This window comes from Calidris pugnax, unplaced genomic scaffold (assembly GCF_001431845.1).
Source record: "Calidris pugnax isolate Ruff unplaced genomic scaffold, ASM143184v1 scaffold220, whole genome shotgun sequence".
Taxonomy (NCBI): Eukaryota; Metazoa; Chordata; class Aves; order Charadriiformes; family Scolopacidae; genus Calidris; species Calidris pugnax.
In genome coordinates, this window is record NW_015090963.1 from 1,738,592 (window position 1) to 1,761,789 (window position 23,198).

General features: G+C 49.7%; 1 protein-coding gene across 8 annotated transcripts in view; it reads left to right on the plus strand.

Annotated features, from left to right (window-relative positions):
• RUSC2 (RUN and SH3 domain containing 2) overlaps positions 1–23,198 on the plus strand; it is a 63,280-nt gene that overhangs the window by 7,483 nt on the left and 32,599 nt on the right. For 2 of the 8 annotated variants that reach the window (XM_014952519.1, XM_014952520.1), the window contains exons 1-2: positions 380–764; positions 17,272–17,367. The gene's annotated coding sequence lies outside the window, so the exon portion shown is untranslated. Of the gene's footprint in view, positions 1–378; positions 765–2,863; positions 2,996–16,756; positions 16,782–16,873; positions 16,893–17,271; positions 17,368–23,198 lie in introns of those variants that run through there. The other 6 variants (XM_014952514.1, XM_014952521.1, XM_014952517.1 and 3 more) reach the window with 6 other exon arrangements.

The following is a 23,198-nucleotide window of genomic DNA, read 5'->3' on the forward strand; positions in this document are numbered from 1 at the left end:
TCGCCAGGAGGGAATTCAGCAATTGTCTTCATGATAATCAGGCTTGACTTGTCTTAGCACACATTAATAAAAAAGCAAATGCATTCAAAGAGATGCCCTTTAGTGGAGAATATCCCCAACCGCCCCGCGGGTGAAGGAAAAAAAAAGGGGGGGGGGGGGGAGAGAGAGAAAAAAATGAAGTCTCCTGGCAGCCTCAGGCTGTTTTTAAACGAGACAAATGCCCGGGGTGCCTGTCTGCCAGAGCCTCCCGCCTGTACGCCCAGTCTCCCTTTTTAGCAGGCTTCTCCGCACGGCTATATCTGGCTCCGGTTCTTTGCGCGGGGAACGTGACCTCATCGTTGTTTTGGTATTTCCAGTGATTCAGCCCGGTCCGGGGCAGGGAGGAGTCATTCTTGGTGCTGGCTTGACAGGGGTGTTTTGTGCGTTGCTGGAATTCCAGAGCCTTGCACAGCCCCAGCCCTTCCGCTGCCTTTGACAGCTCGGCTGGGGCTCGGGCTGGTGCCTCTCCTTCCCCCCCCTGCCCGGTGGATGGCTGGCACCCAGCTGGTGGAGGGACTGGAGCTCCTGGTTTTGGGCATAACAGGGATCCCTGTCTTTGCAGCGTACCTGCCGTGGTGAGGCTGGAGGAAGCTTCGTGCGGGGGAAAAGCCGCCAGGCGTCCCTGCTCCATGGGTGGAAAACCAGCGGGGCGGGATGCTCGTTAGTGTTTACGGGCTGCCAGCATCCTGTAATGAAGTTAGCTTTACAACATCTGCAGCAGCTTGGTAAGTGTTATGAGTCTTATTTCATGTGGGGGGAGTGGAGGGGGGGAGGGGGAACGAGGCACTGAACAGGGAGGTGGTCTGCTAGAGGTTTTATGCTGCAGAGGTAAGAAAAGTAAACTTCCATGACGTGGTGCTGACCGTGCCTGTCCTGTCCTCTAATGGCTGGATCCCTCCAGTGAATGATTAACGCGGGCAGAGGGTCAGGCTGAGGTGGAGCAGTGCTCGTACAGAGAGGCAGCTCCCGAAGTGAGAGGAGGCCAGGTACCCATGGGTAAACCCCGTTTTCTGTGGGTATCGCTTTCTTCCATCTATCTCCCCAGGTGTGGCCAGACAGCATAGGAGGGAGCTTGTAGACAGGGCTCCCCGGGGTTGGGTCGGTGCTCCTGCTCCTGGCAGGCTGTGGATGCTGCAGGGCTGTCACCTGTGCCATGGCAGGATTGCTGTCCCTGCTCATCGGTGAGCCTTGATCTAAACACTCTCAATGGCCTCCTCTGAGCCTGGGCTGTTGTGAATGATATTTTGAACCCTTTGGGATCATCTGGTGGTTAGCCATTCCCTGGCTGGGACCAGTTTGGCTGCAGAAGCAGCATGGTTGAAGACGTGGCTTCAGTGTTGTCTTGCTTAGTGGTGAACCTGCCTGTCAGTGTAGTGGCTTCACCCCAGGAGGGACTTGTTCCCAGCTTATCACCACGGAGGAATAACCTTGCTTTCCCAGTTGCGTGGAAGGAAGACAATAGATAATACAATTTGGGTAGTCCCAATAACAGGGAGCATTTCAGACTGGCTTAGCACCCAGCTGGGTGTTACCCCTCTGGTAGGTATCACCAGGACATACACCTATTACTTTGGGGTCCCCGTGCTCTCCTTAAAGCTAGGTTTTTAACAACACTCCCTGATGCAATTGGCCTAAGTCAATTGTTTTCAAACTTTTTCTTTTGAGGCTAGGCAATATTTGTTTCACAGGAGGTGCCCCAGCCTCCATGGAAGAGGCCTCAGTTGCTGCATAGCTGCATGAACCCCCTGTTCCTTGTTGCTGGCTGCACCCAGAGATCCTTGGTATGAGCTGTATGTCTGTTTGGCACTGGGCTTACTGAAAATACCACTGTGGTATGCATCCTGAAACTGCTGCTTCTCAGCCTGTTGCTGAGGTCTGTCACTGCTGGTTTAATGGGCAGTAGCTGTAACCTGCAGATCCCCTCTACTACTGGTTCCAGTTGTGGGCACAACAGAGGTAAAGCCCTCAAACCCTTTGACACGGGGCTTCTTTGCTCAGTCCCCATCCCCCGTCTTCTTGATGTGGCGTGAATCCCATTCCAATACAGTTTGTAAGTTGTCCTGGAATGGGAGGGAAAGAAAAGTCCCAGCAGGAGGTTTCAAAGGCAGAGAACTGGAAAGGAAAAGGTAAGTCCCAAAGACGGGGAGCACCTGAGCATGGTGAGAAAATGGGAATGGGCTCATGGACCACAAGCTGGTCGCACACGTGGGTGGAGCTGTACTCTGACCGGCCTTTCTTCCAGGCATGATGGGCTGTGCACCAGAGAAGGTGTGAGGCCATCCCAGGTGGGGCATGGGGTAGGAAATGGCATAGGTTTGCATTACCAGGTCTGTGTATGGAGATGTAGAGGAGCGTGGAGCTGGGGGTTCTCCCCTTATCCAGCAGTCCCTTCACCCCACATCTTCCCCTGGCAGGCAGCTGCCCTCACAGCCCCATCACCCTCGCTTCCTTCCCAGCCTGATGTAAGTGGGGCTGTCTGTATCAGGAGCTGCATTTCTGCCATAAGCCCCCTCCCCGAGTGCATCTGTATTTACCCCGGGGCTCTCATGAGCAATCTGGCCCTTGGGCTGCCAGCAGCCCTTGCGCAGCCCTCGCTGTTCTCTCCTGCCCCCAGTGCTCTGCCAGCATGACCGTCAGCCTGGCACGGCCGTGCCCGAGGAGAGGCAGGTGACGGGCAGCGGGAGCAATACCCAGAGCCAGCTCCCATCTGGGAGAAGTGCCTCGTCATGTCGCCTCTCTCCCGCCATCCCCCTGCAGCAGCGGGAGAGCCGCCCGCCTGCCGCCCGGCTCGCTGATCCCTCGGCCGACGCGGGGACAAGCTGGTTTTCCTTTTGGATTATCGCTGGCTCTGCCTGCTGGGTTCTCCCCCCGGCTCTCACGCCGTTGCTGCTGCTGCCACCAGCCTCCCGGCTGCCGTGAGCTGAGCCCGCGGTCCGGGGAGATTGCATCTGGCCAGGTAGGAGCTGCTCCTTTCCATGTGTTCTGCTAGAAGTGATGTGGCTGGTCCTGCCCCTGCCTGGAGAGCTTGCTGCAATTAGTAGTGTGTGTGTGTGTGGTTTTATTTTTGCATTGTTCTGTGGCTCTGATGAACAGCCAGTACGCTGCTCAGGCTGTAGCCTCTATGACATGGAAGGAAAATGCATATATCCATTTTGTTTTTACCCACACGCTGGAAAATCAAACTCTGGCTTCCCTTTCTACTCCGGGGTGGTCTGCTGGGGCTCTGGAGGCTGTCCTTCTGCTCTTGTACAGCATCCTGTGCATGTTCTGCAAGTCATGTCACCTGCTTCTCCAGCTGACATGAAAGGAGAGAGAGCAGTCTGAATGTGTCTTGGGAGAAAGGAGGAGGGAGAAGAAACTCATGGGAGACAAAAATCAGGGAATTTTAATAGGTATGGAAATGGCTGGAGATAAATTATTTTTTACCCCAGAAAATTAGACAGGGGAAGATCCTCCTTTCCCTGGACTCTCAAAAGGGTATCTTCCCTTCCTCCCCTCCCCTACTTCTTCCTTCAGTCCCTTAGAGCAAGGTGTTTTGGTAGGAAAAGGCCTGAGGCTGTTGTTGTCCCTAGGGATGAGGGAGACTGAGTCTTGTTAGTCCGGTGCCATCTTTCCAGTGAACCTCACTGGCATTTAATGCTTCACCTTCCCCCACCGCTGCACGCCTTTACTGGAGCTGTACAGGGAAAAGAGCTGATGGCCAAGAAATCCTACCCCTGCTGATTTTCTCTGCAGTAGCCACGGATAGATAAAATAAGAGGGCAGCAGCATTTTCTTCTGACCCAGCTGGTGTTTAGGCACAACCGTTCCTTTTTTTAGTCCACAGCAGCTGGGATGTGGCTGCCCCTGTACACACAGCCATCCATCTTCCCCAAGCGTGCTGTACCTGGGCTTCCCTCCCATGTGAACAAGAGTCTCCTAAGCAAGACAGACAAGGATATCAGGCCTTCTGCAGGTGATGATTTACTTCTGAGGACTAGCCCAAACAACAAACTATATTTCAGGGCCCCCCTATATCCCTAGTTGCTGCGCTGTGAGGAGGGAAGGGGGTCCTCTAGCTTTCCCTCCCTTAACATATCCTGCTGTGCTGCCAGTGGGTGTATAAATAGTGCCCACAGTATACTATTTTGGTGACAAGCTCTTCCCAGGATTCATCCAAAGAGTTATGTGAGCAAGTGTTAAAAATAACACCAAGCCCTGCCCAAATGCTGGCGCCGTTTCAGCCAAAGTGTTGGGAATCTTCCATAGAAAGCAGCCTTGGACCCCTGGGAGGGGGCAGCGGGAGGGGGTCCAGCAGGGCTCCCCATGTTTGCCTCTTCTTGCTGCCCTGCTGTCCACAGAGGACAATGATTCTCAGGCCCAGCTGACATGCTGGTCACCAAGAGGATGTGATACTTTCACTGCTAATTAGGTTATTTGCTAACCGAGCTTTCCCTGTGTGTTCTGAGCATTATCACTAGGTCTAATGAGAGGTACAGGAAATGCCAGGAGGGGTTAACCTGAGCTTTGATCTAGCCTGGTAGATTACAGGTAGCCAGATCTAGCTGCTTCACTAAAAAGTCTAATTCCAAAATTCACGGTGTGGTCGGTGCCTATAGCTGAAAACTGGACCACCCTGCAGAGATTGCTGGGGAGCTATGCTCCTTGGCCTCTGTAGCCAGTTCTGGATGCACCGTCCCACTGAGAAGCTGGAAGCTGTAGTTTGTTTCCCTCTGGCTGGGTTTTGCCTGGTGTTGGTCGAGTCCTGTGCTAGTTCTGCAATTCAGCTGTTCCCATGCTGTGTGCTGGAAAACAGGAGATCCCACTGAATAGCAGCAGACCCCACTGAGTCCTTGTCTTCAGTGTGTGGAGCCCAGAGGCCACGGAAATGCTTCCTGGAGAACTCATGCTCAAAGAAGCCCCATCTGAAGACACAGATGCTCTCTCTTGCAGATAGATGATGTGGCTCCACTCTTGCCGTGTCTAATTTGGGATGTAGGAGAAGTTACCCCCGTGGGAGTGGAGCACCCATTGCTGTTACCTGGCTTAATACCTGGAGCCTTGCACACAGAAGAAGAGGAAAAGAGCTGAGATGTCTCCTGGCTGCAAATCAGGGGACAGTGCTTGGGCTTATCTATTTGTTCTGAGTTGAAAGGAACATGGGGTTGAACAGCATCATGGGTAGGGGAGACCACACTTCTCTTTCAGATGCCTGAATTTGGGACTACAGTGTTAACTCCCCCCTGTAGCTCCTTGGCCTCCGCCTTTGCATCCCCAAATTCATCTGTGCTAGCTTCTGGCTTTGTAGCAGAAGGGCCACATGCTTCTGCATTTCTTTCAGAATGGCTGGGTTTATTTTAAGCTGATACAAAAAGTTGCTGTGAAAGCAGCAGGCATGCAAAAATTGCTAAAAAGGTCACAAGCGCTGTTCGGCGCTCCATGCTTCACCTCTTCTGATGTGGGATTGCTAATTCTGGCAGATGTTCCCAGGGATGGAGAGCAGGTCCTGTAAGAACATCATCACCGAGAGTTTTCTCTGACCGTTGCACTGTGAATGGGTGAGAGCAGAGCAGCCACTTGTCTCCTGGTGTGGGCTCAGTTAAAGGTCACTCACATAGTTAAGATTTACTTGCATCTGGAGCAACAGTGTGTGCCAGTAGTGACCTTGAGAGCAGGGGAGGAGTGAGACATACAAATTTTGCATCCTGAAGCACATCCTGACAAAAAACAGAGCACAGTCTGGGAACCGAAACCTGTCTTGTTAGTCGAATAATTGTTCTTGTGATAAGCTCAGTAGAAGGTAAAAAATATTTTTGTAAGTCCATGATTGGGCATTATGGGGGGAGTAGGTTTCTGTCTTAGTGTATAAAAGTCTCTCTGTGTAGCAATAAAGATGGTCGAATTGGATTTTTGGATTTGCTTACTGCATGACCTGCGACTCCGTGATTTCTTCATACGCCACATCCTGGCTTGGACTGTTTTATCTCACATGCTCAGCCCTTGCTTCCCTCCTCCACATCTCACCATTTAGCTAGTCTTCTCTTTTCCCTTGTAGTCCTTCTCTTCTCCTGCCTTGAGAGGCACACGCTGGGTCTGTGCACAGGATGGAGCACTTTCTTAGGTGTGTATTGAAAGCACAGACTTCAGAGTTGTCTGGAGATGGAAATATGTCAGGGAGATGAAAAGCATGTTTCTGTTTGTCCAGGAACATGCTCTGGACAATCAGTCCTTCAGGAGGGGCTTCCTGCTGCTCTGTTCCTCTGCTCCTTCCTGCTCCCCTCCCATGTCCAGTCAACAAAGGAGCTCTCTGAGTCATTATCGTTTCTGCCAAGGCTCTGTGTATCGTCCTACATTACAGAGCTCCTGAGTGCTCTTTCAGGGCTCTTTCCACCCTGGCATGCTCTTGTTCCCCTGTCTGGAATGTGTCTGAGGTGCACGGGGAACATAATGACCATGTTTGTCATCTTTAAGCACCTCTGTGCTGGACTTTGCTCTGGCACCATCTTCTGTGTGGCCAAAGCCCCACATCATGGTTTCCAGCAATTCCTGAAGTGCTGAGATGTCTCCATGGGGAACCCTGTAGAGCAGTGTGCCCCAGCTCTTCTCCCTGCTTCACGTGAGGCTGAGCATGGACTGAACACCCACTTGTCCTATTTGTCAGGCATCTCCTTGTGACCTGCTTTGCCTTCATGGCCTGCCTCCTCGCTGGTGCCCAGAGGCTTTGTCTCGGCCAGCTTTTATTTTCTATTTTAAAGAACATGGCAGGATTTCCTCCCACACACGGATCCCCTTTATCCCTTATAGCATTTCCTTTGCTGTAGGTCTTTCTCCAACCTGGACAAAACTGTAGCAGGCCATGGGCAGGCAGGTACTTCCAATTTCTGGCTCTCTCTATGCCTGCCTGCCTGCGTGGGTGCCCGTTGGGTGAACATGTCTATTGGAGGAGGTAGACCTTGCACATCTGGCCATACAGCAGCTAGGTGCTGCAGATTAGGCTCATTGTGTCAATTAAGAATATACTGATAAGCACATACAGCCCGAACATTGTTTAATTGTGGGTTGACCTGACGTGGAGACCTCACGTTCAGCTGGTATCCTGTGGTATCAGATGGGAAGAAGTAACCAAGGAGAAAGTTAGGAGGTCAAGAATCATCTTCAACAAGACTGAGTACCTGAGAAAAAGTCTCTTCAATGTGGTGGATGAAAGGAGAATGAATCCACTGGATGGGGAGGGACTTTTTATCAGGGAATGTAGTGATAGGATAAGGGGTAATGAAAGAGGGAAGATTTACATTAGATATTAGGAAGAAATGCTTTACTGTGAGGGTGGTGAGACACTGGAACAGGTTGCCCAGAGAAGCTGTGGCTGCCCCATCCCTGGAGGTGTTCAAGGCCAGATGGGGCTTTGAGCAACCTGGTCTGGTGGGAGGTGTCCCTGCCCCTGGCAGGGGGGTGGGAACTCAATGATCTTTAAGGTCCCTTCCAACTCTGACCATTCTATGATTCTAAAGCTGATGCCCAGCATATTCCATTTAGGGAAAAAACCCCAACCTGGAGCTTGTTTTTAACAGCCAGGTGGATTAGCTGCCAGATCATCTGGCATGGCATGTTTTTCCGTTCTCAGGCCATACCTGTTGGTTTGCTGTGCCCATCCAGGAATGTGTTTCTATTTCTCCAGGTATTCTGCCTCACAGAATAAACTACTTTCAGCTTTTAATCCTGCATTAAAGGCTTCCTGCTCCTCTGAGTCAAATAGAAATCATAGGAGAATAAGACCTCCAGAAGCCATGTAATTACCTGCCCCAATGTAGTGGACTCGGGCTATGCCATTCCTTGCGTTTCTTCATTTCGTCTCTCTAGAAGCTCCTAGTGACTGGGACATTATCTGCTGCATCCTGCATTTTAGCAGTCCAGTCCCTTCCCTCTCTTGGTATCTCCTGATGCCATGGCACATTGTGTTGGCTGAGAACCTAAGATGGCATTTCTTCAGCGGCAAAGCCAGAAAAATAAATTGTTGGCCAGTTGCTGACACTAAGGGCTTGTGAAAATTAACAGGAATGCATACCTCTAAATAAGTAAAGAGCTTCTGAGACAGACAAGACGGTGCAAAATAGTGGGAAAACCAGTCTTACTTCCCAGCTGTTGTGCTTTTTTGGTGAAATAATGGATGTCTAGTTTTATCTGTTATACCTGGTATCTAACATAAACTTCCCTGGCTGCCCCTCAGGGAGCCTGTTACTGTTGTCAGGGATGTGGAGAACAGCTTATTCACTTGCTCTTGGCAGCAGCCTTTTATACATTTCAGAACTGCTTTCATGTAGCCCTTAGTTTTCTACTGGGAATTAACCCTCTTGCTTTTCAGTTCTCTCCTCTCCGTTTTTCCTCGCTCTCTTTCAACTCCCACCAGTTTGTCCATATAGGACACGTTCAGGAGGCATGTGCCAGGGCTGGGCAGAGAGGAAGGATTACTCCACATCTTGCATATGACATGCCAGTTCATACAGCCCTACATACTTTTTGCCCTACATACTTTTTGCCTGCTTCAAAGCAAAATGCCACAACTACTCAAGTCCAGCCTGTGATCAGCGGTAGCCACAGATCCCTTCCGAATGAGCTGGTCACATGTGGTGATTATGGGTCAGGGTGTGCCATCTGTGCTAGGTGAGGTGTCATGGTAATGATGATAATTTATGTCACTTTGTTGTTTGTGTACAGACCTTATCCCTCCAGCTAACATTACCTGTGCTGTAGACGATACAGGTGAAGAGTCAAAAAACAACCGCTCCCTCTGAGAGCCAGCAGGTTAAATGTGCAAGTGGTGGATGGGGGTCTCCAGGATTTAATTACTAGCCTGCATTAAAGAGGCTTTTTTTAGCAGAAGTTTTCGATGGCTCTCCCTTCGCTGTCCTTTGCAGATTTTCTAGCTGCCTGCTGGGATTTGGGTGCCCAAGGGAACGGGCAGTCTGTTGGGGGGCACTGGAATCCTGTGCCTGCTAATTGCTGCTGGTGGCTGTTGTTTGAATGTATCTTCAGTAGCCTCTTTTTATCACAGGCTGCTTTGCAGAAGCACAAGCTGTCTCGACATTTGCTTTATTTGCCACTAGGACATAGCCAGCTGGAGCAGGTAACACTGCAGAGCCCAGTTTGGGTGCTAAATGGAGAAACTCAGAAAAAAAAATCAGTGTAAACAACCGTAATTAATATCACGTGTCTCTAATAAATCAGGCGGGGGGGTGATGTGCTCCCTGGGCTTCGTTGCAAAGGTGGGAGTGTTTGAGAGCGGGGAGGTTCTGCCAGGGACTGACTTTGTGGTGGGTTGGCAGGTCTCACAGCCTGACTTTGGCTGTTGCTCGGAGCGGTGATGGCGGGGAAGTGCTTGGGCATGCGCGGAGAGAGGCGAGTGTGGGTTTGCTGCCTGAAACCCACAGCAGTTTTCATACTTGCCGTTGCCTTGGAAAACTGGAATATTTATGACTCAGTACTGAAAGCAGGAGGGCAGGAGGCTTTTTCCATTCTTGGATGCGGCCTCTCGTCTGCCCAACAGTGATGTTTTTCTTCTCCTCGGCTTGCCCCTTCCCTGCTGCATCCCTGCCGTTGCAGTCTCTCTGAGCAGAGGCTGGTTTGCGGTGCCGTCACCCTCACTTGGAGTCAGCCAGGAGATTCCCTGGACTGGGCAGGGAATGTCACTTCGGTGTACATCATGGGAGCCACAGGCAGTCACCTTCCTTGATCCCTGCGTGCTGTGTACCCAGCAGGCTGTGGCAGTGTGTGGGCAGTGAACCATTTCAGGGCTGCGGATTCAGCTCAGCCCTGCAGCTTTTCAGCTGCTTAGTTAGGAATACATAATTTTTATTTGAGGTCAGAATACAAACCGGTGAATACAGCAGAACTGCAGCTGCCAAATTCACCAGCTCCAATATATATGTAATGTGGCAACTTAAGGCTCTCCTCGTGGCATCTGGGAGCTATTAGGTCATGGTGGAACTAATAGTTTAGGTAAATTGTGCTGTAGAGGCAGCATTGATCCCATTTTGAAAACTAATTTTAATAGGAGTGAAGCCAGTAACACCTTAATATCCACTCTTGCCATAGACTGCTCAGAGCAGTTGATTGCCAGATTAGAAGGCATACGTTTTTTGTAATAATGCCCTTTCTATTCCTTTTGCCAAGGCTTTGATTAGTGAAAGAGTTTATATTCCCACTCACTGCTATCATCAATATTTGAGCAGGTGCTTGGAGAAACAGGGTGGCTTTTAGAGCTGAGCTTCTGCTTTGAACACTCTGAAATCTCAGGCTGGATCAGCTATGTCCAGGCTTTGCTTTAATTCAAGGTTTTCTGTACAGGTTTATGAGCTTGGTTTATCAGATTGAAGCTGAGACTTCGGGCGTGATTCAGGAGCTGCTCTGCTGTTTCTGTCCTAATTTCCCTCTGCCTAAAAGTATTCACTGAATTTCACTGAATTTCACTGAATTTCTAGAGTTGGAAGGGACCATAGAGATCATCTAGTCCAACTCCCCTGCTGAAGCAGGATTGCCCAGAGCTAGAGCATGTTACTCAGGGCTGCATCCAGGCGGGTTTTGAAAATCTCCAAGGAAGGGGACTCCACAACCTCCCTGGGCAGCCTGTTCCAGGGCTCTGTCACCCTCACCGTGAAGAAGTTTCTCCTCATATTTGAGTGGAACCTCTTATGTTCCAACTTGTGCCCGTTGCCCCTCGTCCTCTCACTGGGAACCACTGAAAAGAGTCTGGCTCCCTCCTCCTTCAACCCTCCCTTGAGATACTTGTAGGCGTTGATAAGGTCTCCCCTCAGCCTTCTCTTCTCCAGACTAAAGAGTCCCAGCTCACTAAGTAGCGGGGCTAAAAGAGAGGCACTGGGGCTGTAGGATCGGTTCTCCCTTTCCCACAGTCTTCCAAGCAATTCACATCTCCTTGTTGCCCCAGTTTCCTGCATGTTGGTAGCAGCACTTTCCTAGACAAAAGGGTAGGAACATGCTGGAATCCTGGGCTGGAAGGGACTGGAGATGGACAGCTGGCTGTGGGCTGGGTTTGGTTTTCCCATCGACATCTCAGTATTGTAGAGGTATGTGGAACTCAGCCCAGCTCCGTGGGGAGCTGTGCCAGCACCGGCCCTATCTGGTAGTTGTGACTTTTTATGGAGCTTGTGAAAGCCTCTGTTCCTGGGCAGTGAAGCATGAGCCGCTAGCAATAGGAAGGTGTTGACCTTAATACAGGAAGGTGGAAATCAAGATAGTGATTGGGATGAAGGAACCGCCCATCCCAGGATTATTTTCCCAAAAGCGCTTGCAGGTGGTCAGCTAGGGAAGAGTCGCAGTAGGGCAAACAGATATCATATCTTAATTTTTTTTTTCCCCATGGAATTTCCTAAGTCTATTTAATTTTATCTGTTTAGTAACCTGAAATGGATCTCTCAAGTACTTGTCCTGCCTCCCCTTGAACCCACATATACTTCTTGAGTCTGTAACATCCTAAGGAGCAGATAACAGGAATGTTGAAAGAGGAACTAGTGGTCTGACGGGAAGTTGTTAGTAGAGAGTACTCTCAAAATGGAAGCTATTCAGTACATCAAATAATGCTCTGAGCATTATAAAGTAAGATTTTGCTAGTGAAGTTTCCTGAAGACACAAGGCTAGGAAACATCATCACAGGCAGTTCAGGGTTATTCAGCAGGAACAGCTTGGCTGTCCTGAAGGAATAATACAAATGAGAATTGGATAGTTCAAAATTGCATGGTTGCATGCATGAGAAATCACTAAAAAGTTCAGTTCAACTGGGAGCTCAGTGGGGAAAGTGAGAGATATGGGGGGGAAACAGAGGGTCTATCAGTGATGTGCAGGATAACGGTGAGCAGCTAGTGTGGTGCACTATTTTCATAGGTAAATGTCACACGGTGGACAAAATATTTGTAGCAGAGATGGGGAAATTTTAGTGTATTAAGGAGTGCTGAGACCTTCCTTAGAAGACTGCGTACATTTCCAGTCTCTCTCTGAAGGCTGTATGCAAACTGGGTCAGGTCCAGACAAGGGATATTGGTATGATCAAAGAAATGAAGAGCCTACCTAATGTGAAGTGATTAAAGAACTCAGATGATACAACTTTAAACACAGACTGGATAAACGCTGACGTTATAGCTCATTTTTGGAACATGAGTGAGTAGGGGTGAGCTGTGCGTGGATAAAGATAAGCTGGAAATTTAGAGAATGTTCTTAAACATCAGAGGAATTAATTTGAGGAATTAATTCTGTTAGAAAAAGGTTAGCAAACAACAAGAAATGTCCACATTTTTTTGAAAAAAAACAGCAACAACTTTCTCTGCAATCCATTTTCTTATTTGGGATTGTGCCTTGGGTTGCTAGCCCTGAAGAAATCAGTGCTGCTGCTCTGGGCAGTGGGCAGGGCTTGCTGGGGCAGGTCAATCCTGCTGTTGGAAAGTTGTCTGTGGCTGGCATAATCCCACAGACTCCTGTGCCGCTGTCTCAGATCCCCTCGATGGGCAGGCTTGGGAGGGGGTGGGTGGGATCAGTTAGTGACCCCCTGAGGAGATGTGAGGACTCAGGGCAGCCATCACCGCTAAGCTAACATCTGCTTTTTTCAATCTTCTTCGATTCTGACCCCTCATTCAAAAACTCCCATGTGTGTTCCCACCGAATAGAGAAGTTGTCAAGCGCATGTTGGTAATGATCAGCCTGTATTGATCTCTGTGTGTTTGAGAGAGGGATATTGTTTGACCTTGGAAGACACGGTTGGCAGGGATGGAGAATGATTTTGGGGTTTCCTTCTGAGGATTTTTATAAATTTTTCAGCACTTCCTGCTTTTCCTCATGGCTTCTGTGTTCTGGTCCCCCTTCCTCCCGTTGAGCCAGACGATGCTCTTAGTTCAGTTCTGACCCGTGTCCATCTCTCTGGCTTTCCTGAAGTGGCCTCAGCAGTGGTGGGTAGGGTTGCTATATCTCAAGGACTCAGATATCTGGTGTGAGCCATCAGAAAGTGAGGTGGAAAGGCACTGAGTGTCTTCCACCTTGCTCATGAGTGGTCCAGCATGTGGGAAAGAGTAAAGATGTCCATCCCTCCCATGGCTGTGCTACAGATGGGGTCATGATGAGCCAGAAACTGTAGCCTAGGCATGGTTGTGGTGTTTCACCTGCAGACAGCAGGGCACAGGTTGTCTGCTGGGGTGATCAGCTTGCTTGCTTGAGAGGCAGGGACATTCTGAAGGTACTGAGGTCTACATCAAAATACCCATCCTTTAGGAGAAGGTGGCAGCCAGCTCCCTGTGCAGAGTTATAGCCATGAGCTGTGGTGGAGAGGCAGGAGCCCTGGGGCTGGCTCAGTGTTGTGAGAGAGAGCAAGTTGTATGTCACAGTGATTAAAGACCTGCTCCAGCCTGGTGCTTGGTGTCAGAGCTACAGCCCAGGCAGCCGGCTGGGACCTGGGGCTGAGATGTTTCCAGTTCATGGATCATTGGAGCAGATTTGCAGCAAATAGGTGGGAGGCTTGGGCTGCTGGTGGGTGATTTTGCTGTACGATGCCAGCAAAAGTGGAAGGGTTTCTTCCTTCTTGTATATGGGAGTGTGCTGACCTTAGCAGCTGATGGTATATGAAGGCAGGTGAAGGAAGGAGCCCTAGGCCAAGACAGAAATATGTTGGGCTTTTTTCCACCTAGATAATCTATTTCTGTCCTGGATGTTGTCAGCAGGTGCTCCAGGTCCACACAGGACTTGAGTCCAGTGTGAGTGCAGCACATGGGGCTCCCCTGAAGTGGTGAGCTCTGCTGCAGCACTGGGAACGGGGTGCGCCTCCTTACTGGAATTAATGGGTGGGAGAACGTATTGTGCATTGAATTCTCACACCCATAGAGCGTGGGGGAAGGAGACGAGATGGCAAAACGCCTGCCCTACAGCTGGGTTGCCTGTGGGTAATGAGACCAATGTTGCTTGATAAGAAGTTTTGTCCTGCCAAGCTGCAGGGCAGTGCCCAGTGCCCCACAGTGCCCAGTAGCACCTCTCCCTAACTCTCTGGGCCAGGCAGGACAGGGTCCCCGATACTGTAGGAGCAAGCGTGTTCTGGCACCTCCATCTCCCTCGCCTTGCTTCTCTAAGGAGCGCAGTCACCAGCCTGCAGTATCCCTGCTCCCCTCCTTTCAAGAGACTGTGGAGTCAGCCGAGCTCCCCTTCTCGCATAGACTCATCTGTGATCAAAGACAAGTCATCTCCTGGAAGACAGTCCCCTGCTTTCTTCTTTCTCATCAGTGCCTGTATTCTCTTGCTGCCTACAAAGCCCGTCAGTTGTCACCGATGCTGCTGAGAGGGGCAGGTCCTGGGAGAAGGGTGCAACAGAGGGATGCTTGCTGCAGAGGTGCAAGGCAGCGTGAGCTTGGGGTGAGGGGAAGGTGCTGAATAACTGTTTTGAGGAGGAATATTCCCATCCCTGGAAGTGATTAAGGCCAGGCTGGATGGGGTTTTGAGCAACCTGCTCTAGTGGGAGGTGTCCCTGGCCATGGCAGGAGGGTGGGAACTGGATGTTCTCTAAGGGCCCTTCCAACTCTAACCGTTCTATGATTCTATACAAATCTTTATGTTGGGAACAGCTATGTGAATAGGAGTGGTTCTGAAGGAGCCCCTTGTCTGCTGCGTGTCTCCGTCTGGATTTTTAACAGAACAGCCCCCGCGACTCCATCTGCTCCTGTGTGTGCATCTGCCCCACAAGGCAGGCCTTGCTGTCCGTGAAGTGGTTAATGCCAGTGTCCCGTGGTGGGGACAGGGATGCAGGCAAGCACTCCGCCTGCCTGCCAGCATTTATACCTCCTGGCATCAGCATTGGCAATGCTCGTGGAGGACTGGGGAGGGCACCGAAATAGTTTCCATTCTCCTCTCTGCTGTGGGAACAAGTCTCCCGGGTAACAAACGCTCCTTGTTCTGCACAGAGCTCCACAGCTGAGACTCTCTGTCTCCTGCCTCGCTGCTGCTCCCTGACTGTCCCAGCTGAACAGGCCAGAGATGTCTGCTTGAGCCTGCCTTAATTAACGCTGACAATACAATGGGGCTGGCCGTACGGGGGTCCAGGGGCTGCACGCTAATGGGACTACAGTAAATAGTCTCATTTACAGCAGCTCAAGTGGAGCAGAGCCCGGCAGGACTAGCTTTCTGCTTGCTGTATTGGCCAGGCGTGGAGGTACGGCCCTCACTCCTGTGTCCCCCCTGGGGATTGTCCCTGCTGCTTGAGCAGGACCAGGTGGTGGTGTGGGTTGCGAGCATCCAAGGAAAGGCAAGGAGTGGGCTGGAGAGCATGAAGTACCACAAATGGGGTATGGGCATCGGCCTTTTGGGAGGCACCTGCAGAGCCTGAGCTTTGGGATGGGCTGAGGGAGGGTTCCTGGTGTTTCGGAGGTGAGTAGCAGAGCCGCGTCTCCAGTGGTGGCTCCATTGCATGGTGAACAGGCTGCAGAGACAACAGCCAGTCCAAGGCCCTTTCTCTTTTCTCACTGGAAGGGTCTCTCTGCACCGGGGATAGTCCTGCCCTCCTGCTTCTGGTGCCCTTGGTGGGAGCCACCCACCAGCCACTGGGTTTTCAGTCAGAAATCCTATTTGAATATTACCTGAAGAGATACTGTAAAGGTTTCCCAGTGGTCTGGGATCCAAGACAACTGGCAGCCGCTTCCAGTAATGAGTCTAACATTTTTCTGGCAAAGCTTTTTAAGTTGGCCTCTCCAGCAGCAGAAGCTTCTGCAAAGCATTGCATTGTCTGGGCTTTGTATTTGTTTTATTTGTTTGCTGCTTTGGGTGCATCATGGCATAGAGCAAAAAGCACGCAGGCATGTGACAGTTCTTCATTTCTTTGAACTGTGCTTTTGTGACATTTTTACCTCTTCTCTGACCTACCCTCTCCCCGCGAAGCCTTGGTTTAGGAGGTGGGGTTTGGTTTGGGCTCGTAGGAGCTGCTTTTTTCCGATATGGACGCTCTGTTTTCTGAGCTCAGCCCAGGGTGGTGGCTGTAGGAGCCGGGGTGGATGGCAAAGTGCAGAAACATGAGTAGTCCCTCCAGGACGGTTGTCTCAGGGCAGCTGCTCCAGTGCTAGAAACCTCTCCCCTGGCACAGCCTGGAGCACAGCTGAGTTTCTGGGGTGTGTGGTCATGCTCAGGCTGTGGTGGAAAAAAAGCAGAAGTAGCCACATGTGTCCCTTGGTGAAGCTACCTGTGCCCTGTCAGTAACGGTGCTGACTTGCCTACAGAGCAGAATGCAGCTGCCCCTGGTGAATGGGGGATGATGGAAAAATCCCTTCTTGTGACCCCAGGGTAGCAAGAGAGCCTGGGCTTTTGCAGGTGGTGATGCCTTTTTTGGGGAAGGAAGATCTGCTGTTGATTGTTTTGCAGAGATGCCAGGATTTAGCTCGGGTAACGGGCAGCACTTTAATCACAAGCTGTAGTTAATAGCTGCTGGGCTCTTGATTTGAGATTCCCTGTGGGATTGCCGATATCCTGTCCCTGCCAGGTGGGTTTGGCACCAGGGGAGGTGCTGGTGGCTGCATCTCACTCTGGGGGTGGCTGTGTTTCAGGGACGCTGTGTAGATACTGTTGATGGAGCTCTTTAGGGCAAGGCACTGCAGAAATGTCAAAGAAGCTTCAAGAAGCTTCTTGTAGTCCTCCTGATCTCTCAGTTATAAGTCCTCCCATCCTCCTCCTCCTCTTGTGCGTTCCTTTGCAGACTAGCATTTTATCTGCAAGAGCTCTGGCTGCCATTACCAACGGTAGGAACACAGCACTTCTGTTCCCTTTCCTTTCCTTTGCAAAGCCAGGAGAAGAGATCAGACAGCTTGCAGCCAGGCAGCATCTGAAAACCGAGCTCATCACAGAATAAGGTGCTGCAGCTCTGTTTCATTCCAGAGGCTTCGGTCCTTATATTTTCTCCTCGTGCTACCTTCCCCATTTCCCAATTCCTGTGAGAATCCGTCCTCCATCTTCCAGCTCGACTTGTCTCCCCTCCTCTCCTTCTCTGCTCCCTCCCATCCCCTGCCTGGCCCGAGGTCCCCGCAGGGACTGGTTGCGAGCCGGCGCGGCGGTGCTGTGGGCATGCTTCTCCTTCACACGCAGCAACGTCACCGCGGCAGCAGCAGCAGCAGGAGCACTGGGGATGTGATTGCGCAGACCCTCTGCATTGCCAGGGATGCAGCTGTGAAGGGGGAAGGAAAAAAAAAAAATTAGCAAAAAAATTAAAAATTGACACTGTGTTTCCCGCAGCATCCTGGTGAGAGAGCACGGAGCCCGCTGGAATCTGAGTGCTCGAGCAGAGCGTGTTCCGTGAGAGGAGACGGGGAACAGAGGATCTGTGGAAAGGTGAGATGGAGATATTAATTGGGGTGGGCGTTAATCGTATGGATGTTTTTTTTCAGGCCATTCATTGTCTTGCGAAGTGGCTGGGTTTTGGTTTTGTTTTTTTTTTCTGTAGAGATTCCCAGCTCCCCGATGAAGCTGAGTGATTTTAGGATTGCTTTGTCTCTTCGGAGGCTGCGTTGCTTGGGAGCTGCTGTGATTAGAATGGATGTGAGTGATGGAGTGAGGGAGGGAGGGAGGCTGCTGTCGCTGCGCAGAATGTGTGTGTGTTTGTCCATTGTAGCTGTGAAATAGCAGTTGTCATGTCCGGGGCTGGTTGTGCGGAGGCGAGCCGTGCTTCGCCCCGACAATGCCGCCGCACAGCTCTCCATTGTGCCTGCCATGACAGACGAGCCCACACGGATTGTTTTGGTCCCGCCGGCTACCATGCTCTCTGTGCATCCCTGGCGGTGATGCTGCTGTGCAGCTCAAAAGCTATTTTGACAGGCAGCGCTTCCATGAAAAGCCAGAAACAAAGGACGCAGACAGAGGAAAGGCTGCTGTCAGTGTGGCTTTTGGCTTTTTTTTTTTTTTTTCCTTTTTTTTTTTTTTTTTTTTGGCTTTTTTATAAATACTGGTAAATCAATTGCTCAAAAGGCATTAGGGTAAAATATTGTGGCAGGTAAAACCCTGCTGTTCTGCTAAGGGATAGATGGATTCTGTGTCAGCTGGAGTCCTTTGTGTTTTCCAGGGTGTGTCTGTGCTGGCTGTGTAAATGGATGCTTTCTGCCTGCCTCTTTTCACAGATCGGATGAGAAAGGTTATCTAGGAATGGAGGAATTACTACTTTTAATTATGGAAATGAGTGGTCCAGGCTGGGTACCAGTTAATAGAGCTTAATTACATGGTCTTGTTATAGCCAAATCCCTCTTTTCCCTCCCCACCTTCCTTCTTCTTCCCTCCCCCACCCTCTGCACAAATCCTTCCATCAAATTGTCTCTGCAAATGCAAAGGGAGAAGGGCTTGAACAAAGAGGAGGGGATATGGTGGTACAGGGGGACAAATGCTGGAGGGGCGATGTTCAGGATCACAGTCAGTGTGAACAATAAGGCAAAGGTATAAAAGAATGAGGTTTCGGTATGTGTGGTACAGGGATGTGGCTGTAGGGGAATGTACATATGGGAATGTAGTAATAAAAAGGGGATAAGCAAATAGCAAATGCAATCTTTTGGGCTTATGGAAGACGCTGAGCATGTGGGGTTGCAGTTGCAGGGGTTTTGGGGCAATGTGGTGTTAATGGAAGTTAGATTAGCATTGGTTGTTGATGAACAGATCATAGAGGGACTGGATTCATGGGTATATGGAATATGGGGGAAGGAGAAATCTGCTTTTTTACCACCAGACGTCTACAGCCTTGTATAACGGTGTTGCTGAAGAGCGAGCTTGGCAGGTTTAACCTATTCACAAAGGCTTTCTGTAGTTTTCCAGTGATCAAGAATAATTCAGATAAAGTATCTTTATCCTGTCAAGACTACAGGATGGTAGAAAAAATGTAGATAAAATGGTAAATGTTTCACAGATCTATAGAGAAACCATGGAGCAAAGGAAGGAGATGTGAGGGGCATTGCAGAGCTGGAGGAACAGGGGGTTGTAGGTCAGACACCAGAAGCAGGGGGCACAGGGAGGAAATTCAGGGATGTCATTGTCAGGGAATGTAAATGTGTCATTTGTGCTGTTATTCTCCAGCCTCTCACTGTGTTCCCCAAGATGGTCAGTGCTGTGTGCAGCCCCAAAAGGTTTGGTGAGGTGGAGGCGATCCCCAGCGCAGCCTTTTCTGCAGCAGTTTTCTGAAGGAACCATTTTGCTGCTGCTGGTTCTCCATTGGATGCTCCCTCTCCATCCCTATGGAGTTGCAAGGCTCTCCAGCCTTTACATCTGGTGAAGAAGATAAACCCAGTGTTTTGGTGCAGGGTGCCAGGTGGGAAGGAGCTTCCAGCAAAAGCATGGAGCAGAGTGTGTTCTGCTCACAGTTCTCTGACAATGTCCTGGAAGCACCACAGGGCATCCTTCTCATCCTGATCTTGCCCTGGGACCTGGAAATGCTCTCTATGGTTCCGTGTCTCTGTCCCATTCAGCCAGATGGGACCAGGCAGTGGAATATGCTGCGTTTGTGGTGCTACTGCAGAATAGGCTCCTGCTGGAGCTTGGTGGGGGGGTAACAACAGCACGTGTGTGTTTGTAGGTCCATCATGGGCCAGAGGACTGGACATGCAACAGGACATACCTCTGCAGGATACACGTACTTGTACTGGGCTGTGGAAGAAAAATTATGTATAGTTTGTGTGTACGATGCTTGCCTAAAGGAATAAAAAGAAGGTGCTGCAGCCTTCTTGGCTGTGTGCGGTGGGAACACTTCCAGGACGTACAGGCTGTGCCTCAATCCGAGGTGCCACTCTTACCAGAGCATCTGTTAAGCAGTGAGAGTGCACAGAGATAATCTCTGTCTTGAGATGCTTAAAAGATGGGTGAGAGCTTCTGGTGACTGGAGCTGACCGAAAAGATTCACAGAAAGGAGGTATAATTGCTGCTGTGTGTCTTCCTCGCTGCATCAGTGCAGAATGCTGGAGATAAAATGCAGGTGGATCTCTGGATCCAAAGGACCTGGACCTGCATTGCAGAAAGTGCAGGTGGCCCAGGAGGATATGCCGTGGACTCGGGAACAGCCTGCCCACAGCTCCATGGCCGCCTCTCAGGTGTCTGAGGCCCTGATAGCAAACAAAAAATTAGTTCTCTGTCCCAAAAATCTTCATTGTATTCCAGTCTGATGCTCCTGGTGAGTCAAGATCTCACTGTGGTATTACTCCTGATAGCCAGGCAGTAGCCCACCTTTTGCAACCCCATGTTGTGCTTTGCCCCATTTTTCTTTTGTTTGCCAGTCTTATTGTTTTTTCCCAATGTTTTGTGAAAGCCTTATGAAGTACTTAAGGCAGGCTGATAAATCTAACGTGGGTTACTTTCCTTCCTCTTTCGGAACAGGTACCAACCTTACCTTTATTATCTGCCAGCCACACAGATTCCCCTCCTTCCTTTCTTTATTCACGGGTAATTTTGTCAAAAGCCCTCTTGCCAACTGCCATCACGCAGCTGTTCTTTCTTTGTTCTCAAATCAAGAATATCTTGTCCCTCTGACTTGAGGGACATTCATCTTCTTGAATTGGTTTACACTTCGAAAGCTCATTTCCTTTTCGGCACCCTTTTTCCTCTGCAATATCTAACCTGTCATCCATGCAGCTTCAATATTCTTCTTCTTGCCAAAACAACACCAAAGATGCTGTTTTACTTACCTCAAATATCCTTCTTGATGTGGTTATTCATTCAGGCTGGTATGCTTTTCTAATTTCCTCACCTTGCTTGGTGATTCCAGATGTTTTATTTGCTTATGATATAGATTCAGAGTCTTTTCTTCAGTACTTCTCCAACAAGCTCTTTGTTCTTGTTGGCTTTATAGCTGTTTTCCTTGATATGACAGAGATCTGCTCTTTAAAAATTAAAAAGGTTTCATTACAGAGCTGTTTGCTTTTTACCCTTCTGTTTAATACAAATTGGGTCGACTTGAGATATTCATAGAATTACAGAATCACACAGAATCACAGAATGATATGAGGTTGGAAGGGACCTCTGGAGATCATCTAGTCCACCCCCCTGCCAAAGCAGGTCCTTCTAGAGCAGGTTGCACAGGAACTTGTCCAGGCAGGTTTTGAACTTCTCCAGAGATGAAGATTCCACCACCTCTCTGGGCAGCCTGTTCTAGTGCTCTGCCACCCTCAAAGTGAACAGGTTCCTCCTCATGTTTAGATGGAACTTCTTATGTATAAGTTTGTGCCCATTTCCTCTTGTCCTGTCACTGGGCACCACTGAAAAAAGACTGGCCCCTTCCTCTTGACACCCACCATTTAAGTACTTATAGGCATTGATCAGATCCCCGCTCCACCTTCTCTTCTCCAGACTAAAAAGACCCCAAGTCCCTCAGCCTTTCCTCATAAGAGAGATGCTCCAGGCCCCTAATCATCTTTGTGGTCCTGTGCTGTTGCAAGGGACCTTAAAGATCATCTCATTCCAACCTCCTGCCATAGGCAGGGACACCTCCGCTAGACCAGGTTGTTCAAAGCCCCATCTAGCCTAGCCTTAAACACCTCCAGGGATGGGGCATTCAGACCAAAGCCACTTCTATATCATAGATGCTGGGCGATAACTCATCTCAGTAGGCATGGTTCTGATGGTTCAGCCCAAGAAAAGCAGACCAAAAGAAGAGATGCGAAGATCTGTGAGGGTGGTTGGGAGGTGGAGGACTGGAGGTGGAGGTGCCTCCCTGTCAGCTGTGGAATCTCAGAACCGTATTGGATGATGAGATTTTTGCCCCATGTTTGTGGGAGCCATTGAAATCCAGCTGGCTGTGGGAAAGCTCAGTTGTCTGCTACGTGGGATGCTTTGTGGTGTGTGAAGTACCTCTGGCGGTTCAGTCTCTTAAGTCCAAAAGAGCCAGGAATTCACCCTGTTCCAGAGCTGTGCGAGAGGCTGCGGGATAACGCTTGAAGTAGCTGAGGGAGCTTGGCTGGCAGGGGGTGAAATCCATAGCAATGATCAATGACAGCTGTGTTGGTAACTAGCCTTAGCAGGGGATTTGTCGTGTTATCTGCTGAGCAGGTTCCCTGCCTGCCCCAGCGCTCGTCTGAAAGTTGGTTACTCTCCAAAGAGGAAGAAACAGGCTGTCAAAATGGCTCTGGTCCCTGATTCTGCTCCAGTTTTCTCTCTTGATGAAAGTGATTTTAATGTTCGTTTTCTGAAAGAAGTGGGTCAAAGCAGGGAGATACCTGTTAAGATAAGCACAAGAACAGGCACGTCCATAGACTCTTCCTCTCCCCACCGCAGTTGTGTTGCAGCCTCAGGATGATGTAGACAGTTTTTTTTTAATTTCTTACTGGGCAAGGCTGCTGGTGGTTATGTCAGCAGAAAGGGAAAAAAGAAGAAGAAGAAGAACAAAAAAAAGAAAAATAAAACAGATGTGTTTGCTAACTCTGGTAAATAGAAGGAAGGCAGGAGGCAGAGCTGTAATGTGAATGGACTTAATGAAGGTGGTGGCATCTTCTGGCTCAGGATCACCCTCTGAGCATGCTGGGAGGGAGACCCTGTGCTGGTCTTCATGCAGTGCTGAGGGTGTGGGGCTGGCAGGACCTTTGAGTGCTAAATAATAATAAAGAATATATAATAATATTATATAATATATAATGATATATTATATGAAAAATATAATATATATAAAAAATATAAATAATAATAAATTAAAAAAAAGAGTGGTGGCAGCAGTGCTTTGTACTGACACTTGGCAAATGATGGGAAACTGGCACAACCACCAAACCTGCTCTCTGCTCCAGCGCAAGATGTTCCCTGGAAGCAGAGCCCAAGCGTCGTGGCCCTGTTGTGCCTTTTGGGCCAGTGGCACAGATACCTCAGAGTGATAAAAGCTAGCAAATCCTTCCGGCAAGAAGGGATTCTCTCCACTGGGAGTTACAGGGGAAAAAAAAATCAGAGCCTGTAGGGAAGACCTTGGCAAATATACATCAGATTTTCACCTGAGACTTCCCTGGGAGTCCCTGTCACCTCCATGACTGGACCATGCTCTGTTCTTGACGAAGGGTGGGACACGTTGACAAGAGATGGGTGCTGGACTGGAAGAGTCTGCCTTCCTCTTGGTTCCCAGAAGTGCAAGAGACTCAGTTGAGCATCTGTGGCTCTGGCAGATGCTCAGGAGCTCTCCTGCATACCAGTGACAGAAAAAGACCTGCATACAGTTGCAG